At 36.6% G+C, this 20,054-nt stretch overlaps 1 protein-coding gene and 1 long non-coding RNA gene across 3 annotated transcripts in view; one reads left to right on the forward strand and one right to left on the reverse strand.

Annotated features, from left to right (window-relative positions):
* The window catches only part of arhgap42a (Rho GTPase activating protein 42a), a 425,370-nt gene that overhangs the window by 114,796 nt on the left and 290,520 nt on the right, over positions 1 to 20,054 (forward strand). The window lies entirely within an intron of this gene.
* Positions 1 to 20,054, reverse strand: part of LOC114650559 (uncharacterized) — a 146,116-nt gene that overhangs the window by 224 nt on the left and 125,838 nt on the right. Inside the window, exon 3 of one of the 2 annotated variants that reach the window (XR_003716026.2) lies at positions 8,414 to 8,573. The exons of the other annotated variant lie outside the window; for it this stretch is intronic. This is a non-coding gene — a long non-coding RNA (uncharacterized LOC114650559). The remainder of the gene's footprint in view (positions 1 to 8,413; positions 8,574 to 20,054) is intronic. 2 annotated transcript variants of the gene reach the window in all.

Consider the following 20,054-nt stretch of genomic DNA (forward strand, 5'->3'; position numbering starts at 1 on the left):
GTAGAGGAAGGAGAAAAGACATTAGTGCACTTTGTCAACCCCTGACTCCGCATCTTGTCCTCAGTTAAGCCCATTGACTGCCTCCCATGTGCTCGTGTATGACAATGTACATTTCCACATACCTAAACCTGACCAATAACAAGTTTACAGAATATTGATTTTAGTTCTACTGTTGAGTTGCTTGGGTATTTAGTCAGATGAAGAATGAAGTGCAGCAGTCAACAGTGAAAAAAAAAAACACCAAACAACACCAGATTGTTACTGTTATATCTCAAGTAACATGAACTGCTCAAGTACACTCTAACATTTTATATACAGATCAGAGCCCCTGTCTTTCACCTGGACATCCCTTCTACCCATTAATGACTGCAGTCACAGAGTCTGTTAGGCCGCCATGCTTTCATTTCCCAATCTACCCATAGTTGCAGAGCAATGACTTCTCATAGGGCCACACTATGTAGCAACCATTTATTAAAGTCTATCACTAGGGCGTTACCTGTCTGACCTCATGCTAGCCATGTTTAGCCTTGATTTCAGCCTCTAGCCACACTCTAGTGCTTCATTCATGTAATGGAGATTTCCTTTTGCTGGCCTCATATTTGTGACTTTCTTGAGATTTCTCCAACTGCCAATATCCAAAATCAAATTTAGAGGTGTCATCATGCCTCAATGGATTTATAATTATATTATGAATGCTTTTGTATCATACAATTAAACCCATTCCAGGTTTGCATCTTGCATAATTTTGTCTTCCTGTGTGGTTAAAAATGAATGAAAAAAAATTGTAAAGTTTAACAGACAGATGTACAATTTTTATTAAATTGTCGAGACATTGTGATTCTGGAAATCTTACTTTCAGTTTACTGATACAAAAATGTCTGTTTCACGTGAAGTATATTAAGCCACTAATGCTACTTATACAGTATAGGCTGTGATGTCTATTGTCTATGACAATGAAATGGATTGAGCTCGTTTAAGAAAATGGATGAACAGATAGATAGATAGATAGATAGATAGATAGATAGATAGATAGATAGATAGATAGATAGATAGATAGATAGATAGATAGATAGATAGATAGATAGATAGATAGATAGATAGATAGATAGATACTTTATTAATCCCAATGGGAAATTCACAATTCACAGATGTTTGGATGGAGAGGATTTTCAATAAAATGACAACTCAACAGGCTTTCATGTTGCCTGTACACCAAATCCAGCTACATTTCCTATTCAGCAATATTTTGTCTGTTAGTGGTAATGAAAGCAACTGGAGCTTAAAAGAAAAGTCTGCAAGTTATGATTTTGTTTCTTTGCATCTACAATTATATATAAATATGGGTTATTATAAGAAAATAGGGATTACTGTGTGAATGTTTTTAAATTACAGTGTTTTTCAACTAAATATCCTTTTGAAGAGTTGCACTGCAAAAATGAAGAAGGATAAATAAAAAATAAAAGGAGTTTTCTATTTTGAATAGTATTCCCTGACTCTATGGTGCCTATATTTTTGGCCCCTTTGTTACCATGGCAACTGACTCCTACGTTGATTCTGTCATTGCAGGCTCCGGATTTGACAATGGAGCATGTGGTCTAATAAGGCTCTACACTCCGCTCAAGTGAACCCTGAACACTAAGCTGGCTGTAAACATGGCTTCACAGTTGCATGCTTCCTTTAGAAGCCAAAGACAAAATGCTTGTTCAGTTCAGCACGTTACAATGCCTTATTGCTACGGTAGCCTACAGCTGGGAGTTCTGCCTATGTACACTGGGGTCTTTGTACTAATCAGCATATGCCTATGGATACTTTTAACTCTTCAAATGCATTCCTAACAGCTATAATTGATTGCTGATGTGCAGTGCACTAGCAGGGTTCCCAAGCTCTGCACTATTTATAAATGCATGTTTGTTTAAACAGCAGAAACCCATTGTATGTTTTAAGTCAACTCCTAGGAAGCTGTACAATAACAAAGTAGGATATTCTAAGTAAAAGCAGAACATAATTAACCATTTATGGAAGATGAACACCAATTGGCAACATTCTCTAACTTCTTCTCAGATTAAAATTTCAGCAGTTTATAGCATTATAGCAGTTTAGCTTAAAGTGTAATTAAAGTTTAAAAGAGTATGTTTTAATATCCAAACAATTCTGGAGTATCAGGGTTTTTAAGAATTAGTAATTGTAGAATCAAATGATCAGAAGTTGTGAATGATTTGTTTATTATTTCAGTATATCAGGAACAGCAATTACTCAACTGGACAGCATATGAATTAGGTGCCAGAATGAAGAACAGAGGAACTGGAGATTACATTCTTGGTGTTAAGTGTTAATGACAGGTGTAATATTAAAAATACCACTGCAAAATTTTTTTTATTTATAATAGGAAAATCAGGTCATTTAGAAGTTGGAAGAAGACATACTGAAGTTAACCAGGGGTCGGTATGCAATAAAAAAAACACCTAGTTATAAACAAAATGACAATTCTGGTAAGATACTTACTACAGAGTCTGCTGAAAATGTTCAGGATTAATAGGTCTAGGGAACATTGTACCATAACCTGCTTAATACAATTGAAGGTCATGAAGGCAGAGGAGGTGTCAACAGCATTGTGTTCAAGGCAGGAACAAACTATGGACCACCGGGCTCAAAAAATACATCACACTCACACTCTACCACTACAATGTCCTTAAAAATGGCAGAGACTCCCATCTGGTAGCAACATTTGAATCCCAGAACAATGAATCTGTAAGGCAACACTCACAGAAAACAGAGCATCATCCATCCATTTTCCAACCCGCTGAATCCAAACACAGGGTCATAGGGGTCTGCTAGAGCCAATCCCAGCCAACACAGGGCACAAGGCAGGAACCAATCCCAGGCAGGGTGCCAACCCACCACAAGACACACACAAACACACCAAGTACTAATTTAGAATCACCAATCCACCTAACCTGCATGTCTTTGGACTGCGGGAGGAAACCGTAGTGAACCCACGCAGACACAGGGAGAACATGCAAACTCCACACAGGGAGGACCCGGGAAGCGAACCCAGGTCTCCTAACTGTGAGGCAGCAGCGCTACCGCTGCGCCATCGTGCCACCCGAGTATCATGTTAAGTTATTTTAATTTTAGGTAACACAGGTTACAAGAACTATAGAAGCTAAAGTTACTTTTTTGGTTCTCCTACATTTTCACAGGTTAACATTTATTCTCTACTAGCTTTCCAGTTTACTTAAGTTTAAAGTATTCTGCTAGGCAAAAGTTCACTTTTCTTCTGAAGACATTTATTCTAATACAGTCTCTTGGAAAACAGGAGGCAATCGCAGAAGCACTGGAGACAAGGCAGTAATCAGCTAGGGATAGCACACCAGTCTATCATATACTGACACCAGTCAGAATGATTAAGTCAAGTTTAATTTTAGGTTGTATGTTGAAATGTTAACTTAAAACACATTTTTAACTCTAAGAAATGCTGATTCAATACAAGCACATTAATCGACATTACATGAAGTTTAGATTGAGGAAATTTTGTTTACATGCAGTAAGTTTTTGAATTTGTATAAAAGAGCCAGTTGAAATATTTATAGTGTGGTGATGTGTTATGGGATCACTTTCTTTATTTGATTAGTATTTAATTATGCATTTGGGGTTTTTTGTGCTGTCTAGTATAGAATTGATCCATTCTTTATTAAGGAGTGCACATAAGCCTGAACTACACAAGTACACATAAAATGTCACTAATACTACGTTGACTGATATAAATGATTATGTAAGTAACACCAAGTGAGGGTTATCAGTTAAGGTTGTCTTTATAAGGGTTTTTTTAAAATGAATGTGGCATGGTGGCGCAGTGGGTAGCACTGCTGCCTCGCAGTTAGGAGACCTGGGTTCACTTCCCAGGTCCTCCCTGCATGGAGTTTGCATGTTCTCCCCGTGTCTGTGTGGGTTTCCTCCAGGTACTCCGGTTTCCTCCCACAGTCCAAAGACATGCAGGTTAGGTGCATTGGCGATCCTAAATTGTCCCTAGTGTGTGCTTGGGGGGTGTGTGTGTGTGCGCGTGCCCTGCGGTGGACTGGCACCCTGCCGGGGGTTTGTTTCCTGCCTTGCGCCCTGTGTTGGCTGTAATTGGCTCCAGCAGACCCCCGTGACCCTGTAGTTAGGATATAGCGGGTTGGATAATGGATGGGATGCATGTTTGATTTAAAGAACTGTACGAAAAAATTAAATTAAACAAAAGGAACAAACTAATGTTTGCCATTACAGTAGATACTTCTCCTTATGAGAAATTTTTGCTAATCATTTTGGTCACATTAGTGTCCACAAACAGCTAGTTCACAGAACTGACTAAATGTGAATGAACTGCTGTGTTGAGGTACTGTAGATGCTTTGCCTATACATGTGGCAATTGATCTTTTTAATGCAGTTGTAAAACAGTTTTATCAATATCAATTATGATTTTGATCTCCATATGACTATAGGGACATAATGGTATTAGAGGCAATTCCAGGGAAGAAACATCAGGAGAGAGAAATGTTTTCCACCTATGTAGATTCAGAACAAGACTAGACCAGACAGAATTATTTGAAGGGAATATTTAAGTTAATGCAAGCTTTCACTATGAAACCAGTTCTTTAATGAGAACACGGGGCATAAAAGTAGAACATGGTAAGGCAAAAACACTTTCTGAGAAAAAGAAATAAGGATATATGTAGACCAGTTTTTAAACTTCTTGGTTCCGTTTGTTCATTATTTTGTTCATTCACTCATAACAAGTTCACGTTTTGTTTACTTTATTTTCTAATATCTGTTCATATGTTGTAAAGTGTGTCTGGCCTCTGTGGCACATGGAGCAAGTACAGATAATTTTAAAAATAATGTGGCTCAGACATTATGAGCATGGATGAACGTGGAAGATAACAAACAGCCGCAGAGCGCTTAATGGTGGAAAGGACTGATTAGGCATTCATGTGCATCATCCTCATCCTTCTCTCCTCTGTGTTTGTGTCAGTGAATCATGTGTCTGTGTGCTTCATTCTACATTCCACTCCTAATGGTCTTCTTTGTGAGTTTCCAGGCTGTGCACATTGTTAATAACTCTCTACTGTTATTGGTCGAGCCTTTTGTTGTATAAGTTGTGGTTCAGATTCTTCAATCTTCTTCATACCTTCCGTTGTCTAAAATTAGCAAACCTAAGAAACAAAACCATTTCGATGGCATGACTTACTGTCCATCTTCTGACCTATTTAACTAATTTTCTCCCTTTTTGCAAAAATGTTTTCTAACTTTCTGATTTTTACCCTCTTTTCATCAATTATCATGTCGTTCTTTTGATGGCAAACATACAGAAGTCCATCCCCAGAATCCATCACCATAGCTCAATACTTTTGCTTCTTTCTCATCTTGTATTATCTTTTTTGAGTCTATCAAGAATATTGATGCTGATTCACTTAATGATTTACCATCTTTCATTTACTGTTGTCATCATTTGCCAATTTCACCTTATATTTTTTCCATAATTTTTTTTTGCTTTACAGTATCTAGAGCTTTTTCATAATCCACAAAAGATATAAATTCTAGTCATCTCTCCTACTAAATTTTTATTAAAGCTATTATACCCATTTTTATGCAGTTTTTCACAAATTGAAGTTGCATTTTTCCATTGAAATTATTTGCTTTAATCTATACCTTTATTACCTTAACAATAATCTTTGATGTATGTGAAATCAAATTGATTTTATTCTGTGATCAGCACATTTCATTGCTTTTACTTTCTTTTTGCCATACCAGCCTGAAGGCGTTTAATACTCAATCCAGTATTGGCCTAAATGAATTGAATTTACTCGACTTTAAAGAGTCATATGTATGTTGCAGTACTCACTTAGGAATATTTTGATCTTTGTATTTAAATCAGAAGATTTTTTCAACATACTACAAAGAACATAAAATTAATAATGTGATTATACAGAATTGTTGAATCTTTTGAATGTATTGTTTTTTGATCAAATATCTGCCATTTAAAATGAGATTTTGATCCTCCTGAACTTCTTTACTTTTTGTATTCTGTGTTCTTAAATCTTCACTTTAATCTCTTAAAGGTAGGCATAAGGGTGAAGGAGTTGGATGTAAGCTCATACATACATTCAAAATCATACTACTGCCTGGTCAATTATTCTTTAATCATGCATGCAGATCTGTAATGTTGTAAATGTTTTGTGACTAGGATGCATTAGAAAAATAGATGTTCTTTCATGTATAGATGCACAGTACAATTTCTATCCAGGAGGCTCTTTCCATCTCTTATTACATTGTCTATTTATTTGGAAAGTCTTTTTTCTGATGTTTGTAATTTATTGAAAATGCTCTTTACAAAAGGAAATGTTCCTGTTTGCATTCCTGCACATAATCCAGGAGATTGTTGCTCAGAATAATAAAATCAGTTCATACTTATACATAACACTTTTTGTGAAACTGAACCTTTTGGATTTCAAAATGTTAAAATCAGTAAATACTTATAAATAAGACTTTTTGTGAAACAGAAACATTTGCATTCCTTTTTCTAAGGTAGCTTTTATAGACTTCATTTTTGACCTTTCTGAGAGGATATCCAGCTGCCAGGAATCTGCCAGGGGCCAGTAGTATTGCTAATGAGCCACAAGGCAGCCTCCAGGAAAACAAGGAAAGGAGGACCTCCGAATGACAGTGTTGAAATGCAGGAGCCACTAGGGGGCAGTAATCCTTGTACATGTAAAAAGGGAAAGACTCCCAGTAGTGAGTAGAGGGTGCCTGGCCTTCTGAATAAAAAGAGACTGAAAATGATGGGGGCAACCCTTTCTGTATGCTACTGGTCCCTGAAGTGGATCTGTGCTGCCCCTTTAATGAAGCAGGCAGTCAGAGACTTATTTTTTAAGGGTAACTGAAGACCAGGGGTGCAGCTGAAGAGAGTTCCCAGTCTGGTGTTCCTGGGGAAAATAGAAAGCTTACCTAAATCCCTTTAAGCTTATTGTTCAAATTGAGTACAGAGTTAGGAGGAGAGTGGGATAAACACTCTGCTGGCAGTATGTATAAAATGCCAACATCTGGAAAGTGAAAGAAAGGAGGACTGAGGGGATGGGGTGATACTGTGGTGGGCTGATGGGCAAGCTACCCCTCCAGATAGAAGACGTCAGACCTGATAAGTTAGATCCAGGGGGCATTGAGATTTATCTTTTTTTTACTTTTTCAATTGTTTTTTGTGTATCCCACCTTCAAGCATTTTTGTTTAATAAGGGTGTCATTTTTAGCTCATATACAAATGCTTAGAGTATTTCTGGGTGTGGAGGACTGCCTTGAGGGCCTCATCTTATCACATTTCAAAAACTTTTAGGGGCTCTCCTAAACCTTAAATAAACAGTTGCCTTGTCTAAAGCTTTCTATCCCCACCATCTTGTTTCCAGAGCCACTTCATCCCTATTAACCTAACAGCTCTGGGTGCAAATCACTCACCATCTCCATATTCACCTTTACAGACACCAACACTTGCTCGAAAGGGGATAATTTAGAGACTGGTTAAGTAGAGTATGTGTGATATTTTGAAAGACAAAAATATTGGTAGTATATTAACATTTTATTACATTATTTGATTTGTGAGTGAACAATTCAGCCTAGTGTGAGCCAACATTTTGGATAGCTTTATAAAGTTATACAAGTAGGAAAAGGTTTAAAAGGAGGTACAAATGAGCTGCACAAGAATGTTATTTTCCTCTAAGAGGAATCTTGTGATACTTTGTGCGAATGCCACATTGATAATGTTGAGGCTGAAGAGGCAAAAGGCACACACCAGAGTTATGTAAGCCCATCTTTCTCTGTCTTTTTCCCTTTGCCCCATCCAATTCTTTTTTTGGCCAGTGTACATGAGGACTGGTGCCAATTCTTCCATTGTGTGATGTGCATCTGGAATGTGCAGTTGTGTGGTGAAGAAGAAATTCCTTTGCTATTGTGAAGAAAATCTGAATCCAAACCATCGTTTACAAAAACAAAAAAAGTTATAAGCATTTGAATAGCTTTGTATGCTGCTGGTTTCAGTTTTAAGTTAAAAATGTAAGATAAATCCATCCCTTCTTTTTCAAAACTGGTTTACTCCCGTTTATATAAATAAACATTTATTTATATATATTTATCGATTGATTGATCGGCTGAATTATTTGTCCTGTGAGCCTATATTTCCCCTTGGGGTTAATAAAGTATCTATCTATCTATCTATCTATCTATCTATCTATCTATCTATCTATCTATCTATCTATCTATCTATCTATCTATCTATCTATCTATCTATCTATCATATCCTTTGTGGTCACCCGTTTAATTAATTGTCTGAGCAAAAACAACATTCAATGGCATAAAAAGGAAACAAAAACTATGACCAACAGAATACCTTGGCTGTTATAATTATGGCTCTTTTGTCCACTGTTTAAAGGTTGCGGAGCTCCATTGCTCTGGAAAGAAGTGATACCTCCCTCCAGGCTGTCATGTTTTTATAGCCCAGGGACTGGAAGAGGCGGGGTCAGTTACCCTCACTATGTGGTTCTTCTGACCTGTGGAGGTAGAAAAAGAAAAAGACAATACAGTGGAAGTGCCCCCTCTTGGCCTGGAGTGGTATCACATACTTGGGAAGAAGTTGGAGGGTGACCCTCTGGCATGCATGACACCTTTTTTTATGTTTCTGCAGCTGTATACATCTGAATTTCCCTTGGGATTAATAAAGTTTATTTAATCTAATCTAAAAAGAACTGGACCTTAACCTGGGAGCTTTGAGTGTATTTTAATCAGATTTAGATATGATGATTCACTTAAAATGTATATGTTTTAGATGTGAAAAGAAACTAGAGTAACAAATTAAAGAGAAAACAGGCAGTCACAGGGAGGACAAGCAAATTCCACACAGACAGTCGCCATTTTCTATAACGAATTTGAGTACCCTTAATCTACAGTACCAGACAGCAGTATTATCAACTGTTCTACATTTTTAAAATGTATCCTTTTCTTTAATTTCAAGTAATGTTTTAAAGAAACAACAAGGAAACAGTGAAGACATTTTGATGCTCTTAATTTTAAGGAAATGTTTTTAAATAATATGTTATGTTAAGAAACCACACAATCTGGTGTCGTCACACCATTATGAGACATCTCATTTTGCTGCCCTAATTTGATGTGACAACTTCTTGTGATGGTTAACCTCACATTAAACTCTGTCGGTTGTTAACTGTTCAGTACATCCCTCTACTATGAACAGAATATGTTGGGGGCAACGGGACAAAACCAGGACCCTGGCTAGAATCCAACAAATGATGCAAGCTTCAGTAACAGAATGTGTTTAAAACTGTATCCATTTTTTACTAACACATCTATACAAGTCAGTTTAAGTACTCCTAATAGAGTGCATTAGTAAAAACCACAGCAATGAAACGTAATAACTGTATTTCTCTGCCTACTAACTTAATAGAGTTGCTGCCAGCATTACATTTACAGTTAGTCATATAAATGAGATTATGCTATAGTTCAAAGCAGTGTAAAGAAAAATAAAGAAGTTCACCCAGGGTTACAAAATATAGAAAGACCACAGCAATGACAAGGAGTCAAAAGGAAAAAAACTTACATTGAGGCCTTTTAAAAGCATAAAATGATAAGTTTTAATATATAAATATAAAGTCTGCAGATAAATTATTAGTATGCCAACATGTTGACTTGTTTAAAAACAACCCAATCTATACGGGCCCAGGCTACAATGCAATGAAGTAAAATATGCCAGTGGAAAGAAGTACTTGTAAGGGAAAGTCTTCATTGTATTGTTTATATCCTTGGAAAAATCCTTAAAATTGAATCATAATATCAGTGGTTCTTTAGAGATGATCTTTTTCTCCCCAATAATCAAAATCTTCTATACAGTAGGGGTGCCTGGAAGAATGCTTTGATTTGAGAAAGACACTATCCTTGTGTCCCTATATTTCATTTTCTCAATTTTGTTGTTTTTTCTGAGGCCCAGAAAAATCCAGCTCCACTAAAAAGTTGATTCAATTTTGAAATAAAGTCAGAGAAAATTCTAAAGATGTTTTGTATTTTATTCTATAGTTGGAAAGGGCCATCTTAGTGTTAATATACGGGAATTGAATCTTGCCTATAACGTTTTATTGAACTTTATCTTGTATTTCATAGTTGTTAGTTGTTAGTATGGGTGTCTATCATGTCCAAGACCTAGTGTTCACATCCCTTGCCCTGTCTTGTATACACACACACACTCACCAGATACTTTATTAGGTACACTTGTTTAACTGCTTGTTAACACAAATATCTAATCAGCCAATCACATGGCAGTGACTCATTGCATTTTGGCATGTAGACATTGTTAAGACAACCTGCTGAAGTTCACACTGACCACCACAATCGGGAAGAAAGGTGATTTAATTGACTTTGAATGTGGCATGGTTGTTGGTGTCAGACAGGCTGGTCTGAGTATTTTAGAAACTGTTGATCTACTGGGATTTTCAGCACAACCATCTCTAGGGTTTGCTGAGAATGGTCTGAAAAAGGGAAAATATCCAGTGAGCGTCAGTTGTCTGGGTGAAATGCCTTGTGGATGCCAGAGGTCAGGGGAGAATGGCTATCTCTGAATGCATAATACATCAAACCTTGAAGCAGATGGGCTACAACAGCAGGAAACCACACCGGTCCCACTCATGTCAGCTAAGAACAGGCAACTGAGGCTTCAATTTGCATAGACTTACCAAAATTGTAAAATAGAAAATTGGAAAAATGTTTCCTGGTCTGATGAGTCTCAATTTCTGAAGCGATATTTGGATGGTAAGGTCAGAATTTGACATCAACAACATGAAAGCATGGATCCATCCTGCCTTGTATTAATGGTTCAGGCTGGTGGTGGTGTAATGGTGTGGAGGATATTATCTTGGCATAAATTGGGCTCCTTAGTACCAACTGAGCATCGTTTAAATTCCACAACCTATTTGAGTATGGTTGCTGACTGTGTCCATCCCTTTATGACTGCAGCGTACCCATCTTCTCACGTCTACTTCTAGCAGGATAACATGCAATATCACAAAGCTCAAATCATCTCAGACTAGTTTCATGAACATGACAATGAGTTCACTGTACTCAAATAGCCTCCACTGTCACCAGATCTCAATCCAATGGAACACCTTTGCGATGTGGTGGAATTGGAGTTTCGCATCATGGATGTGCAGCTGAGAAATCAGCAGCAACTGTGTGATGCTATCATGTCAATATAGGCCAAAATCCCTGAGGAATGCTTCCAACACCTTGTTGAATCTATGCCACAAAGAATTACGGCAGTTCTGAAGGCAAAAGGGTGTCCAACCCGATACTAGCAAGGTGTACCTAATAAAGTGTCCAGTTTCTGTATACTTAGATCCTTCCATAAGTGAAGTTAAAATTGCTCATTACTCAAGCAGTTTGCTTTTAAGATGAAAACATGAATAACAACAAAAAAAAAAATTGTATATTGTGTTTCATTCCCAAATTTAAGGTAATATAATTTTGGGATATGTTGACTTCAGGTAAATTGAACCATCTATTTACCCATTGTTGTTTAATCTAATTTAGAGAAAATTGAAATAGTATAAATGTACTATGGTAGAATGATGGCACACTAGTTATCAATGTGGCATGTTTTAAGCAGACTTTGTATGGTCTTTCTTTGATTATGTGTTTTTTGTCAGTATACTTCAGTTTTCCATTTATATCTTGAATTATGTGTTAAGCTTATTGGCAGCTCTAAATGTGGGTGATTTAAGTAAATGTATACAATGTGTGTAAATGAGTGCCTTTATCTTCATTTTCAGAAAACATTTCATAAGGTGCCACATGAAAAGCCCGGCATTAAACTAAAAGAAGTTTATAGATGGATGCAAAATTGGCTCAGACACAGGAAGCAGAGGGTTATGGTGTGAGGAACCTTTTAGAATTAAGTGAAGTTATGAGTTGTGTCCCACTGGGGTCAGTGCCAGGGCTAGTGGTATTTTTAATGTACAGTATATAAATGATTTGGATAGGAATATAATAACAAGCTTGGTAAGTCTGCAGATGATACCAGGATGGGTGCATTGACAGATAATCTAGAACCTGTTGAGTCATTACAGGGAGACTTGGATAGCATACAGGCTTGGGCATATTTGTGGCAGAATAAATTTATGTAAGTAAATGTAAAGTATTACACATAGGAAGTAAAACTGTTAGGTTTGAATACACAATGAGAGGTTTGAAAATTGAGAGTACAACCTATCAAATGGATTTGGGAGTCTTAGTGGACTTGCCACTATCAACTAGATTCTAGTCTCACCCTGTTTTAAACTGAATTAAGATGGGGCATGGGGGATGCTAGATAATGCATTGAAGGAAAACAAATTATCAATTGATTCAATAATCTTTGTATGCTGTAACAGCATCAAGCATGTGACCAATTGCCTTACCAAAACCTTTAGTTTATTCTTTGCAGATAAAGCACAAATTATCTTGTAAAGTAATTTTACTCTGCTGTTTGTCTAAGGCTTTGCTATTGTAAACGTTTTCACTTTTTCCACCAATGAAATGCTTGACCTGATTCATTTTTGCATCATGTTCTTGCTATGTAATATGGTGAATGTAAACTTTTTGAGTCATTCTGCTCCTCTAGTCATTTTTTACATCATCATTAAATTTGATTGCACTAATTTCAGAAGTGGTCTTCAGAAGCCATGAAACTTCCCCCACCAAATTTCACCAATGAACCTGAGTGCTTTAAAATCATCTGCATTTCCCTTGTGTCTCCATTCATATTATTTGCCTTTGCTTAGATATAATTTAATTTGGCGTAACCTGTCCGTAATCTGGAGTAAATCTTTTATTCAGAATCCTTCTGGGCCAATGTGATACTTTTTTGCAAATTTTCATCAGTCATTATACAGTGTTCTTTGCGCTGATCAGAAATTTAAATCTTGCAATGTCATTGTTATAATTCTCTCTGTCACTGTAAATTCTTTCACCTCTGAAATGCAGAGGTTGTTGATAGTTTCAGTGACATTTGTTTAAGAATTTTTCTTCACAGCTCAGTTAATTTTTCTTGATTGCACGGCTTTGTTTTTGGTCTACCAACTTGCTTGCTGATGATTTATATGCACACCAGTAGTTCCTTTCTTTTTTACAAAATTCATATTTGTTCCTTTTGCCATGCTCAGTTTCTTGTACCCTGGCTTCAATTTAGTTCATTCTTTTTCAGCATTTGGTTTTCTTCATTTTCTTCCTAGGGCAGCTACATAGTGTTTATGCTGGTTATGTGTACTAACTCCAGAAGTGGACATCACAGCAATAGCAAGAGTAACGGCTGAATTCAGTGCTACAAATTCACAGCTCTTTCATGACCAATAAGGAACAGCTGGTGACAGCTTGTCTTAGTGCTTGTGGGTGTCGTAATTTATTTTGAGATCATAGTGCTTTGATATTCTTAAGTATAGTTTTTATTTATTTTTCATTTTCACTGGAGCTTGCATCAAATTGTTATTGTGTGGTGAACATTATTAGCTCTTCCATTTTCTTTACTGTGTTGCCATGTGTCACTAGGGACATATCCTAAGGGCATGTGCATGTCTGTGATATTATGGCAGCCACCTTATTTAAGAGTGAGCTGTATGCTCAGTATTATCACAACTTTGTTTTTGATATTAGTTTATCAAGGGAATTGAAGTTTCTCTTGAAAATTTCATCTAAGTAATTTTTTACTTGATATTTTGAATTTTGTTGAATTTCAGCCTGTTTGATTCTAATTTTCTGGTAGCTGATGTTTCCAGTGTCCATGTATTGATCTCATTTAACTAACTTCCCGATTTGCTCTCAAGACTCTCTGCCTTATTCAGATTAATCTTTTTTGATTTTTGTTTTTTTTAAAGTAACCAAATTTTAACCATTTACAGGTTATTTATGAAACCAAACAGTGAAACGGGGCTATGGAACACACAAAGTGGTATTATTTTAAACCATTATATCATATATGCAATGTGCACAAATACTTAGAAATAAAACTAGACATGACATTTGTCTAAGCTGCTTGAGAATACATCAAACATTAATAACAAGGATCCCATTTTTTCCAAAGGGCATTTGTTTAAACCAATTTACAATCTGAAAAAAAAGAAAAGGTTAAAGAAATACTACGTTCAATAAATGAGAATTTTTATATACTGTTTCTGTTTCTAAATCTCAGATCAATGTGCTTATATATCAGTTTGAAGGTAATTATGGTGTTGAATGCTGAACAAAAGTAATTAAAAAAGTAATTTGATGTAGGTATTTTTATTACCCGTTACATAAAGCATTGTGTAAAATTAGAGAAATATTGTCCTTCGTGGGCCCGTTATGGCTAGGAGGAAACCAAAATGGGTCTGATCTGAAAAAGATCTTGAAGTTAATGAGTGCCATCTTTAATATGTACTTTGTATTCATTGTTACTTACACCTTTGTCTTCTTTGCTCTTTGTTGATTAGCACTATTTGAATATAATTAACAGAAGTAATTTTATAGAAAAGACTGAAGGAAAAATGTCCTCATTAAGTATTAAAAGCTATTGCACCAAATGCACATTTTCCTTCCTAAAGTAAATAATACAATACTATGTCTTTGAGTCTACATAATGAGATAAGAAAATGTGTAGCTAATTAAACAAACAGTCTAACTAAGTAAATAAAGAGTCCCTTCTTATGAAATTGGGTGGAATAAACATCTCAGGGAATAACGTCTCAGGGGCTTCAGGCCTGAGATTGAAAAACCATTCCTATTGTACTGTTTCAGCTGTGTTAGGTTTGAAGCTTACTTGTATCTACATTTTAATTTAGGTTTTGTTGCAGTGTTTCTAAGTGGTTATTGGTTTGGAAACTGAGTTGTGCATTTCAGAATCATGAGTGTCTTCTTATTCGGCTGGCAAAGACTGGTTTATACATTATAGGCCCTTCATCGATTATCTTTGGTTTAACTTCATCTGTCAAACAGATAATCTCACATTTTCATCTTTGACAAACTCTTATATTGTGTGAAGGCTTTAATATATTCAAATACAGGAGGATGTCCAGATTGTGAGCCAATAAAGTGGTGCCTTTCCATCACCCCAAGCCCCCTTCACTGTACTTGATGAACAACAGTTTTACAAGCAAGGCAACTCAAGTTTTGGCTCACCTGTTCAGATCACATTGCCTTTGTATTTGTATGACTCATTTGAATCCTGGTTTGAAAATTTAAGCCTTGTACAATCTTAATACATAATTCGTCTGCCTCCTCACTCACTCACTCACTCACTCACTCACTCACTCACTCACTCACTCACTCACTCACTCACTCACGTCCGTCCGAAGTCGAATGCGCAGTCACCTTCTGCGCACGTCCGAAGATGAATGCGCAGTCGCCTTCTGCGCACGTCCGAAGACGAATGCGCAGTCGCCTTCTGCGCAGCTGCCCGAAAAACTTTACGAGACCGACATCCAACCCCAACATCGTGGCAGGTGGCGGATTTACGGCCGCAATAATTCAAAGAGAAAGGCGACTTTGATTAAAGCTCTAGAGGCCTGAAAGGCGATTTCGACTACAGCTCGAGGCCTAATTACGCATTCTGATTCAATTACGCATTCATTCAATACACCTATATCAGGTTTGTGGGGCTTATATTTATTACTATTCCATATTGTACTGGAACATTCATCATTCAATATTATACTATAGGCCTGGAAAATTCATCAACTAACAGTACAAGCCTGTACAGTAATGAGTAAAGTGGACTACAATCATTACAAAACAACTTCTTCGTTACTTATCATTTGTTCTTCATACACTGCTGACACAAACTCGTGCCCGTTTCATCTTACGTTGTTGAAACGGGCTCTTTGTCTAGTTTTTCATATAGAGCAAAGGTTTCCTCTTGTCTATCATTTTTTATAGTAATATGACCCATGACAATTATCTCAAAAATAGAAGCCCACAGATTCTTTGATCTGGGGATTCTTGAAAATTTGAAGGAACATAAAGCAGTCACATTATGGACAAACTTTGGTAGGATGCCCTCTTCGGAGTACATTTGCAACCTGGTTGATTTTTGTCCATCTGTACATGATCTCTCTTAAACTGTAGAATAATGAAGCACCTATGCAGAAGTTATTTTTTACTATTTAGAGACATGTCAGCATCCTTTCTATTGCAAAATTTTCACATGTTTCTCAGCTGAGCATGATGAGTTACCAGTGAATTAAGCAAGTGTTTCATTTTTTTTACACATTTGAAATTTTTCCTGATGATCTGTTAAATATATGTACATTCTGGGGTGCCAGATTCCAACTTACTTGTTTAATTAATTTAACGGACTTACATTTCTATGAAGAAGTAAATGTTGTTGATAAATAAATGTTATACTTTTAAGAACAATTAAGTGAAGTGTTATTGTGTTATTGTGTTACTCTAATTTGTGGCTTAACATTAAAAGAAATAAGACGGACGGATAATACAAAGTTGTAATTCAATATAAACTCTGGACAATATGGATTTTTAAAAATGTATTATTTAATCCTAATACGTTTCATATATGCATAAGGTAAAATCATGATCATAAATATTTTCACTTGGCTCAATACTAAAAATATGATATTTCCATCAAAGGAAAATGTATGTTATTTCCACGACCCCCCCCACCCCGTACTGGTAATAGCTTATGACATCAGATTGTGCAATCATCTGCAGTAGGTTATACTGTAACTCCAGACTGTTATTTGAAATGTGCCCCATACTGAGAATGGTTACACCATTCATTTGATTCCCTACAGCTATGCTTGAAGCAATCACAAGAGGCTAATGCTTAAAAACTATTTCTGCCCACTCATCTGTTCTGTTCCTGGAAGAACAGAGTTAGATTTAATGGATTTAATGGTTATTCCTTTAAACTAACTTTTCCTGAAAAAATACAGTCTATGTATTATTCATTTCATTCAAAAATAATCATGATTTAAAACACAGCTATGAGAATACTATTTCCCTGGGAAGTAAAATCTGCTTCTTGCGACTACTTTGCCCCCCTCCTCAGAGTAGCAAAAATGAAAAGTTTACAGTCAATTGAGCTAAATGGCACTATGTTTGTCTGAGTGACTATTTGTGATTTTCACGTGCTGATTCTAGTGTACACAAGAGTCTGAATACAGAAGTAATGTCACCCAGCATATGGATGACATCAAGTTTACTCAAGCCCTGTTACAACAGCACAAAACTGTAAGGTGTTTGGAAGCCTTAGTCCAAAAGTGTGCAATGTTTGGTGTGTTGCAAGTTTCTGATTCTCATATAAGCCAGACAATGTCAAAAGCTGAAAAAAGCCTTTACTTTTTTGCTGTAAATCTGAAATTTTCCTACATTATCATCATCATAAATGTCTGATTTCATTTGTTAAATGAATATTCCAGTTTGTCCTAACGGCTCATTATTTAACAATCTGTGTGTAAAAAGTCTTCACCTTCAGCTACAGGTGAGCATTAAAGCCATACGCAGACATTTCACAATTCTCAAGTAAATGAGGCATAAAAGTGAACATGTGACTTTAACTTAAAGTTACCTTGTTTTGACTGCTAGTCTCAAGTTGATCAATGTATTTATTTATGTAAGCAAAACATTATTTAACTACTTATAAAATAGCATAATATGAAAAAACAAATGGTAAAGATCCTATATTAAAGTTTTGAAAGCCCTTTTTTTCCAGCATGGGATCATGAAAGAACAAAACACAATTCTGCAGGAGCTGGCTCAAGGCAGGAACTAAATCTGAATGGCCTGTGAGACCACCACAGAACACACACTCCAATACCTCCATCCTTGCACAACAGACTAAGCTAAAATCAATGCTTTGTTAATTGTAATTCAAATATATCACTCATATAAAGCATACAGTTAGGTCCATAAATATTTGGACAGAGACAACTTTTTTCTAATTTTGGTTCTGTACATTACCACAATGAATTTTAAATGAAACAAACTCAGATGCAGTTGTAGTGCAGACTTTCAGCTTAATTCAGTGGGTGAACAAAACGATTGCATAAAAATGTGAGGCAACTAAAGCATTTTTTAACACAATCCCTTCATTTCATGGGCTCAAAAGTAATTGGACAAATTAAATAACTGGAAATAAAATGTTCATTTCTAATACTTGGTTGAAAACACTTTGCTGGCAATGACAGCCTGAAGTCTTGAACTCATGGACATCACCAGATGCTGGGTTTCCCTCCTTTTTAATGCTCTACCAGGCCTTTACTGCAGCGGCTTTCAGTGCTGTTTGTTTGTGGGCCTTTCTGTCCAAAGTTTAGTCTTCAACAGTGAAATGCATGCTCAATTGGGTTAAGATCAGGTGACTGAGTTGGCCATTCAAGAATTTTCCACTCTTTGCTTTAATAAACTCCTGGTTGCTTTGGCTGTATGTTTTGGGTCATTGGGCGGCGTTTCATGATACAGATAGACAATCAGTTTGACTGCATTGAGCAGACAGTATGTCTCTGAACAACTCAGAATTCATTCGGCTGCTTCTGTCCTGTGTCACATCATCAATAAACACTAGTGTCCCAGTGCCACTGGCAGCCATGCACGACCAAGCCATCACACTGCCTCCACCGTGTTTTACAGATGATGTGGTAGCTTTGGATAATGAGCTGTTCCATGCCTTTTCCATAATTTTTTCTTGCCATCATTCTAGTAGAGGATGATCTTGGTTTCATCTGTCCAAAGAATGTTTTTCCAGAAACTGTGCTGGCTTTTTTAGATGTCTTTAGCAAAGTCCAATCTAGCCCTTTCTATTCTTGAGGCTTATGAGTGGCTTACACCTTACAGTACACCCTCTTTATTTACTTTCATGCAGTCTTCTCTTTATGGTAGACTTGGATATCGATACGCCTACCCCATGGAGAGTGTTGTTCACTTGGTTGGCTGTTGTGAAGGCTTTTTCTTCACCATGGAAATGATTCTGCGATCATCCACCACTGTTGTCTTCCATGGACGTCCAGGTCTTTTTGCGTTGCTGAGTTCACCAGTGCTTGCTTTCTTTCTCAGGATGTACCAAACCTGTAGATTTTGCCACTCGTAATACTGTAGCAATTTCTCGGATGGGTTTTTTTTCTGTTTTCGCAGCTTAAGGATGGCTTCTTTCACCTGCATGGAGAGCTCCTTTGACCGCATGTTGTCTGTTCACAGCAAAATCTTCCACATGCAAGCACCACACCTCAGATCAACTCCTGGCCTTTTATATGCTTAATTGATAATGACATAACGACGGACTTGCCCACACCTGCCCAAGAAATAGCCTTTGAGTCAATTGTCCAATTACTTTTGAGCCCCTGAAATGAAGGGATTGTGTTAAAAAAATGCTTTAGTTGCCTCACATTTTTTATGCAATTGTTTTGTTCACCCCACTGAATTAAAGCTGAAAACTGCATCTGAGTTGTTTCATTTCAAAATTCATTGTGGTAATGTACAGAACCAAATTAGAAAAACGTTGTCTCTGTCCAGATATTTATGGACCTAACTGTATGTCTTTCAGCTGTTTAATAATGATTAACTGATGCTGCATTTGTCATATGGCGGAGTTGGGAAGTCAAATGTTACAATTTCATCTTTTGTGGTAATCAAGTGGGAAGGTAAACATGGATACCTCCATGAAGGCTGATGTTTCAGTAACAAATACTAACAAGTAGTTCTGTAGTGTGGATCAAAAAAGAAACCACTGAGCAAGAAGGGTGCAAGAAGTATGTTGTTATGTCTAAAAAAGATTATTATGCTCTTGACCACAATGCATAGTACTATTTCTGCTCGGAAGCTGCAATTAAAAAACTGCACAAACCAACCATTGAGCACAATGTACGAATAGTATTGCATTTCAAGCTAACATTGGTTAGTCCCTTACTGTTTGTTCTGGTAATGTTAAAGTTTACCTTCTGTATATTCAGTATTATGGATGGAGGTCCATCCATCCATCCATTTTCCAACCCGCTGAATCCGAACACAGGGTC

The sequence above is a fragment of the Erpetoichthys calabaricus genome, chromosome 4 (assembly GCF_900747795.2).
Source record: "Erpetoichthys calabaricus chromosome 4, fErpCal1.3, whole genome shotgun sequence".
In the NCBI taxonomy this organism is placed as follows: Eukaryota; Metazoa; Chordata; class Cladistia; order Polypteriformes; family Polypteridae; genus Erpetoichthys; species Erpetoichthys calabaricus.